This window comes from Cupressus sempervirens, chromosome 4 (assembly GCF_028749045.1).
Source record: "Cupressus sempervirens isolate cs-2001-9-10 chromosome 4, ASM2874904v1, whole genome shotgun sequence".
NCBI classification, from domain to species: domain Eukaryota; kingdom Viridiplantae; phylum Streptophyta; class Pinopsida; order Cupressales; family Cupressaceae; genus Cupressus; species Cupressus sempervirens.
The window spans coordinates 537,328,766-537,337,483 of NC_143121.1; the positions used below are offsets into that span (position 1 = coordinate 537,328,766).

The 8,718-nt window shown below is 37.4% G+C and overlaps 1 long non-coding RNA gene across 1 annotated transcript; it reads left to right on the forward strand.

Moving 5' to 3' along the window:
* Positions 1 to 4,979: 4,979 nt before the first annotated feature.
* LOC149562310 (uncharacterized) lies at positions 4,980 to 6,707 on the forward strand. Its single transcript, XR_016363910.1, has 2 exons — positions 4,980 to 5,187; positions 6,486 to 6,707. It is a non-coding gene; the product is annotated as an uncharacterized LOC149562310 (long non-coding RNA).
* The last annotated feature ends 2,011 nt before the right edge of the window (positions 6,708 to 8,718 follow it).

The following is an 8,718-nucleotide window of genomic DNA, read 5'->3' on the forward strand; positions in this document are numbered from 1 at the left end:
TCAAAGGTGTTTTCATTGATGAAAACACATTCAAAGGAATCAAGATTAGTAGAGAGGAATGACCAAAAAAGCACAATAATGTGTGATTCTAATTCATAAGGGTAATTAGAGTAGAGAAGATGTGTAAACCTAGTAGAGGTGATGAACAAGGTGGTCCACTTAGATGACACGTGGTAAGAAAATTTTGTGTAAGTAGAAGGATGCAAAGAGGAAGGGAAAGCAAGACTAGTGAGTTTGATTGGAAAGGTTAGCAAGATGATAATGGAGCAAGAAACTTGTGAGTGCCTAGTCATGTAGAGGGTAAGACTGTACTCAACATCACATTTAATGGTGATGGGGTATGGATTGAGGAATAGTCAAAATAATTCAAATTTGAATTATTTCCAATAATAGCAAGTCATTGAGGAAATATGGCACCCATGACTCATGTACAATCAGATTACATCTGACAAGAGCATCACACTACTACAATGGGAAGCTAAGCTAGTATTAGGTTGAGAATTAAAATTTTGAATTCATAGATTAAGACTTCCAAGAGAAGAAAGAGGAAAATATTTTTAAAAAATAGAGTTGAAAAAGTAAAGGTTATATTGCCAAGAAAATAGCCAAAGAGCCAAAAGAGCCAAGATAAAGTGGAATCTCATAGTGTGAAGGAGAACACTCAGAGAAAGATCATCTTCGAAGAGTTATCATGCTAAGGAGAAGAGAGAAGACCAAAAAAATATAGTATATCATGTGCACAAGAAAGGAGAACCAATCACACAAGTGATCAACATCTAAAGTTGTAGAGCCAAGGGAAGGTAGAGCTTAGTTCATACTGGCCAAGAGAGCTGAAGAAGGACCTCTTTTAGGCTAATTGTAGTACTTAAAATTGTTAGACCATTTCTTTTTTTTTTACTAATCTTTGCAATAAAAAATCTAATGTAGTACAAGGTAGAAGAATTCCCAAAGTTGATGTCCTAACCCCTAGCAAATAACCACATAGTGAAAACACAACAACAAAGAAAGATCTAATACCAAATAATAACTATTTATTCATAAAATAACTAGTTACGTGCAATGTGTCAGGCTATAAGGCCTTCCCAGTTATGACCAAATACAAAAATAATTACAATAATAGTTCTACAAGATCCCTCAAGATCCAATCCAAATGCTAATCCCAACCAGTCTAGATCTATACTTTGGAAGAAAACCCCAAGGAAATCTCAACTTGTGCTTGCAAAGCCCACCAAGAAATCTCCTACTTTACCAAGCCTCAGCTACTAGCCCTTCAAAGTTCACTCCTCCACTTTATCCCCTTCTCCAAGCTAGATGAAAATGACTTAAAGACTCCAAAAGACCCCCTACTTATACCCAACTAAGCCACAAGTCAACTCAGTTCTTAAATTAAATCTCAACATTAAATATATGTTGAGCTACAAGTCAACCTCCAACAAATATTAAATACTAAAATGCCTTAGAGGGATTAAAAAACAAATTAAATGCACGTAGGAGAGAAAACTAAGACCCAAATAGGTCCACACAAACTCCTAGATTGATCCACATCATGATCAAACACTACATACATTATATGCTTCAACTTGACTGAGAAAATCTGCAATAACTCCAGTCGGCACCAACACACTACCAAGTGTCAACAAACTCCTAAGCACTGTTGAGCAACCAACACATGTCGAGAAACCAATATATGTCAAGCACAATAGTGAGTGTTGGGTAATAGAAGATGTTGAGATCCTAAAATGATTGATTCTTATAATGACTAAGCACCTCGAGCAACACCACATCCAATAGTGACTAAGCACCACTCCTTCGGTGACAAATTCCACAACTCCAAAGCCAAAATACCTCCAAAATGCAGGATTGCTAAGAACCCTAGGGTGCTCTTGCATCAAAATTCCATCTAGGGAAGACCCTAATAGGTTCTTTTTACAAATCCCTTAACATGGTGACACATTAGCTTTTGTTCCAAAGTCCTTTAACTAGGTTGCTCCTAATAGGGCAAGACTGTAATAGGTCTTATCAAAATCCCCTAACAAGGTGGTGCCTAATAGTGTCATTGTAATATTTTAATAGAGATAAGCTCTTGATTGGCCACACTTTAGAAGCATGTGAACTTTTTGAGGATCGATTCACACATTGTGGTTTTTATACTAGTTGGGTTTTCATGAGATAACTATTGTGTTATGTGTTGCTATTTTCATGTTTCATGTTTTTTCTTAATCCTAACCAATTAAGTTATAGATAACATTGGCCTATAAATAAGTGTGAAGTGTAATCTAGAGTAAAAAGTTAAAATCTATAAGTATACTAATTCACTCCCCACCTTAGTATATTGACCTATGCTAGGACCTATAATTGGCATCAAAGCCTAGGTCCTTAGAAGATAAGAGTTTAATAGCTTGATGAAAAGATCAAGAGGTTTAAAAGAGATGAACTAAAGTTATCTAGGGAAAACTACAACTTATGGTGTAGGAAGATGTGTTTTCATCTGAAGACTCTTGAAGATGCTTACTAGACCTATGTAAAGGTCGTATATGTTGAACCAGCCAGTCCACTTAGCACATACCAATTAAAGGAGAAGGAGATATACACGACCACAATGGTATCTCTAGTGAGCACCATATCCTACTCCAAGTATAAAGACATGGAGGAACAAGAGATAGCATATGAGATCTGGGAGAACCTAAAACTGATACATGGTTGTGATAAGCATGTCACAAGGGTCAAATCTGAAATCCTAAGTGGAAAGTTTGATGACACAATGATGCAGGAAGGCAAAGAGATTAAAGCCTATGGAAACCAAGTAAAATACATCATGCTATCCATTAGAGCATATGGAGGAGTAATACAATAAGATGAGTCTGTGAGAAAGTTGTTGAGAACCCTCATACCCAAATATGTAATAAGAGTGTCAACCATTCAAGACATGAGAACTATAGACAAGATGGAGGTATCACTCGATACCTTAATAGGAAAGTCCACTACATTTGAACTTAGAAACTTTGACAACAATCAACCTCCCAAGTTGAAACTGCATTCAAAGCCTCTGTTGCACTGGCTGCAATACTAACAAAGAGGGAAAAGGTAAGCACATCCAGACATAGGAGAGAACATGAGAGACTGTACACTAAAGAAGTTGAACAAGAAGAGATCGAGTCTTTTTTCACAAAAAAGAATGGTCAAAAGAAAAGGGATGGGTAATCTTCCTTTAAAATGCTTTAACTACAAAAAGATAGGACATTATGTTTCTATATGTCATGAACCTATCAGGAAAGAGACCAAAAATTGGAGAGAGAACAAAATTTGGAAAGGAAACAAAAAAAGATGATCTAACTCAAAAGGATAGGAGAAAAAGTGATGCTACATTGCTGAAGAAGGTATGGTTGATGAAGGTTCAACCAATGACGATGATGAGGATGAGGATGAAGTATCTTTTGTTTCCATCATAGGAGAAAGGGTAGAGAAAGCCTCGATAACTAGTACCAGTATCCATAAGAACTGGATAATAGATAATGGTTGTGTGCACCACATGTTTGGTGACAGGAGCAAGTTCCATGAGGTCGAGGCCTACAATGGAGAAATGGTAAAGTTTGGCAAGAACTTGCCATGCATGGTGATAGGTAAGGGTACTATAGCTCTAAATGAATCCACAACTTGTAAAGATGTGTATCTAGTGGAATGATTAAAATACAACCTATTGAATGTGGCTCAATCAATGGAAAAACTTTATAAGTTTGAGTTAAACAAAGGATCTTGTAGAATATTTGATAAGATAGGCAAGCTACTAGCTACAATTAAGAAAAGTAGAGCTAACCTCTTTTACCTCAATATTTCTAACAATATTTTTATGGTAACTAGAAATTATAATAGTTGGTTATGGTATAGGACGTTGCGTCATGTAAATTTTGAAAGCATTGTCAAAGTAGGAAGGAAAAACTATGTAAGGGGGTCACCCCTAATTACTAAACTAGACAATGTTATGTGTAAAGATTTTATATACCATCTTAAAATGGATGCATTTTCCTTTTAAAACCTTTTAGCACCCTTTCCATAATGCCTTATTCGTACCATAGATGTACCTATGCTCGATCCCCTTTTCTCTTATCTTCTTCCTATTTCCACCTTATTCCTTCTAGTATCCACCTCTTATTTATGTGGCACTCTAAAATTAATCTCTAGGACTAGGTTGACTTAGGTTGACCTATTTTGGACTAGACTGACGAAAGTCAACCTAGTCTTGGGTGATTTTGAGCTTTGGGGATTTAATTAGTTTTATTACTATAGACACCTAAAATTATCCAAATCATGTGTCTTGACCAATTAAATAAATATTTATTATTTATTTAATTCCCTTACCTTTAATTAAAAAATTTTTACATTTATTTAATTATGTTCACCTTTTCTTGATTTAAACAAACTAAGGTTTATTTAAATCCTAACCCATCCCCTTTAATTAAGTACTTTTTTTACTTAATTAATCCTTGCCTAATCCCTCTTGGAATTAAATATTAAATTTAATCCTATTTGAGCACATGGCTCCTAACTTTAACCCTCACCGAACCTCACTTCCCTAACCTAACCCATCCTTCTAACCTAGGTCAATCTACTTTCCCATTAATTAATCCTAGTTTCCCTTCTAATCACATCCTTAATCATTTGTACAATACTAATCAAAGGATTAGCAAACCCTAGTCACATGTGACATGTGACTCTTACATCTCTTACAACCTTGTCCCCCTTCACATGTGAACCAAGGTGTCTCACACATGTGTGAGAAACCTTGAGCCTCCAACCCTCTTACACATGTCATTGACCCATCACTTTCAAAGGTGTCTCACACATGTGTGAGGAAACATGATCTTACACACCTCTTACACCTGTCATTGACATGTCACATCAAAGGTTGCTCACACATGTGTGAGCATCTTCCCCCCTTTGAATGGTCAAAACCCTAATCCACATGGAGTCTACTTGGCCTCCACCTCATGGACACCTCATTGATCCTGAGAGATCCTAGCCATCCATCTTGCATTCAATCTTAGCCATCCATTGCATCCATTTTCCTATAAAAGGAGAGCCCTCTCCTCATTTTCAAAAGCACTATCTACCTCATTGTTATGCTGCTAGATTTGTGAGCAACCACATCCCATGAGTGATGAAATCATCTCCATTTGATGATTTCATGAGGTTTGCATTAGTAGTTTGAGTCATTGTGGTTTCATGTTATGCTTATTTACATGTTTATCTTGCATATTTTGAGGTTTGCATAATCATGTAGGAATATGCATTAGTTGCTTAGTGTTCATTCCATTTGTTACATTTTTATGCAATACATTTTGGCACGCCTGGTGGGTTTGAAAAAAAAAGGGGGGTTAGTTTAATTTTTAAAAAAAAGGGTGAGAGGGTTTTGTTACCATTTTTATATATATTCAAATTAAAAAAAAAAATCAAAAAATTTAAAAATAAAAAAACCAAAACCAAAAATAAAAATAAAAAAATTATAGTTTGGCTGCAGCACGGCCGCGGTGCCACCCGCAGGTGGCGCCTGCGAGTGGTGCAACCGCCGCGGCCGCCCCCGCTCCCCTTCTCGTCACCCGTGAGTGGCGCGGCCATCTGTGAGCTCCCCATTCCCGCCTCCTCGGCCTCTCTCGGCACTCCTTAGCACTCCCCCATGGCCTGCAACCCGTTCTCCCCTGCGGCTACCCTGCAACCCCCACCTCTTCTCCCTCCACCGCGCCACCATGCCCTGCTTAGCCATGACAGAAACCCCAACCGCGGCCGCTTCCTGCAGCCCACCCATGCCACCATCCCTGCACCTTCAAACCCCTGTCCTCCACCAAACACTCCGCTCCCTGCGCCCCGCTCACTGCTTAACCCTCCTCCAATACTCTCCATCGCTTGGCTTGAAGCCCTGCTCGACCCAAAACTCATCCTCTGCCTCCAAAACTTCTCCCACCACTACACTTTGTAGCTCGACACCAATCTCCACCTCTGCCATCCCATAATCACCCCTCCACTACCTCTCCCCTCTTCCGTGGCCCACGACCATTTCTCCCCACGCACTCTATTCTTCTTGCCACTGCGACTCTCCTCTGCAAAACCTGCAGCCCACCTGCAACAAACCTCACTCCCTCCGCTACCTAGCAACTCCCTCTCACAGCTCCGCCGTGGCAGAGATCCCGACGCCACCCGCTCTACATACACACTTCCCTACAAAACCCTCATCCTTCGCTTCTCTCATATGCCTAAACCCTACTCCACCTACCTTTTAGTATATATATATATTTTTCATTTAAAATAATGCAAGGTATATAAAAAAAAAAAAAAAACATTGTCTTTTCATTTCCTTTTAAAGAAAAAGAAAAAATAACATTGATCTCTTTTTTATATAAAACTGCCAAGATTTCTTTTATTTTCTTCCAAAAACATCAAATTTTTTTTTTTTTTTCTTGATGTGCACCTAACCGTCAAATTTAACCTTGCAGGTTGCTGATGTCAGCACTACATCAACAGTCCACATGCCCTCTAAGCCATAAGGAGCAGCGTTTGGTTTTTTGCTCATAACTTGAGCATACGAACTCTATTTTCAAAAAACAAAATATCGTCAAAAAGCTGATTCCAAGACCATCATCATGGTTCTAGTTTTGTGAGATTTTGATGCTATTTATATCTCTATTTTTCCTATCAAAGGCCAAACTTTGTGCTAACCTTTTCATTGCAGGGTTGTTTCATGTTTGCTCTATATTTTTGGTGCACTAACTTATGTTTTTACAGGGATATCTTATCACTAATCATATTGCTTGCAAATTTTTGCTTTAATTTTGTTTTGGGAATGAACTTGTATGCTTAAACACTCATCTTTGAATGCATGGTTACACGCTCAAACAATCACATTCAATCTTGAATGCCCTAAGGGAATGGACATGTATGCTTAGACTAGCAAACATTTTGAATTGGTGCTTAAAATGAACTCACACAATCTTGAATGCCTTAAGGGAAATTGATTTCATTTTCAACATTTTTCTTATGTAAACGCTTGATTTAATTTCTTGTTGATGAATCCGCACTTCATTTACATTGATGACGATTTCAAGTTGGAAAGAACATTGTATGGTTTAATCACGTGTGTCTTCAAGTAGATTACATAACCTAAAGTTTCATTGGGAATGAACACGTGTCTTTTAAACCCCAAGGCCACTTATGTATTCTCTCCCCTCGTGCCTTCGGGTGATCTTGGGTGCACAAGAAATAAGTGGTCTTGTTTTTCTTTTTTTAGGAGGCCTTCTTGGGGATTTCATCACCCCTTGGGATGACCTCAACTCCAGCGTTCTGGCAGAGTATAAAAATCGGGAGGTGAATCGAAAGACAACTCTCTTGGAAGCAAAATATTGTCACTTTTGGCTAAGCCCCAAAGAGCTTTATACCTTTGGGAAGTGAAGGAGGAGATTTGGGTTACCATCTCCCCCTGGCTGTGTGGCAGTATTTTCTTTCATCTACAGATTTGGGCCTCACGTACCTTGGGTATATCGATCCTTGTACATCCTAGTCAAAACCTTATAGGTTTTTTGGTGTGTTTGACGTTCTTGAGTGTTTGAAACACCCTTGCCTTGTACATATTTCATTGTATATATTTTGCATCTTAAACCTAAAAATCCAAAAAAATCATAAAAAATAAAATCCAAAAAAAATCATAAAACTTCAAAAATCCAAAAAAATTCAAAAATAATTTCAAAAACAACAAAAAAAAGTCTTGTTTTAGGTCCTCTTAGTCAAGTTGTCCACATCACTTCCACGTCACTTCCTCTTTCTATCACAGTCATCACCCTCATACATCTCTTGTTTTCATCATTCAAACCATTCCTCCACGTCTTAATCATCTCCATTTGTCCAAATCATTTCCTCATCATTCAATCTAATTCCATAATCTTCATCCTAGTCATGCTTCATCATCATCTAGATCCAATTTCCTCCGCCAATCTTATAATGCATTCATAATTCAATCCTCCACATCATCATTCTTCTAATTCAACTCCTTGTCAAATTCATTCATTTCTAATCAATTTCTAATTTAATCCATTTACATATGCCTTCATAATCCATCTTCCTAATTTCATTCGTCTTCCTCTAATTCAACTTTTCATCAAATATTCTACTTTGATCATAGGAGCATTTTCATAAACATTGGACTTTAATTCAAATTTTGCATTCACTTGTTTGCAATCTGATAGGGTTTTTATCAAATCAAATCAAACCCTAATTCAATCACATCATATCAAATCAACATCAAATCAAATCCAATCAAATTCAATCAAATCAATATCAAATTCAAATCAAATCAATGCAAAGTCCAAAGCTCATAGTCCTAAGTTCATATTCCATCATCAAATATTTCATCACTCTTCCTCTAGCATCTATGGATTTGAATTTGCTTAATCAAATGGTTGACAATCTTCAAAGACAATATGGAGTTCTACCTCCTATTCAACCTGCATATCAAATCCATCCTCAACATTTCATATCCAACTCTAATCCATCTCATGTTCATTATTCTTCTACCTTTGACAAGGGAAATCCACCTCATTATCCTTCAACTACATACAATTCCATTCATAGCCCACACAATTCCTCAAACACAAATACCCTTGCCATGAATATGAAGCAACTAAAGAATTATCTATTGGCAAGCCAACAGCAAGAGGCCACCTTCCATGCCATGTG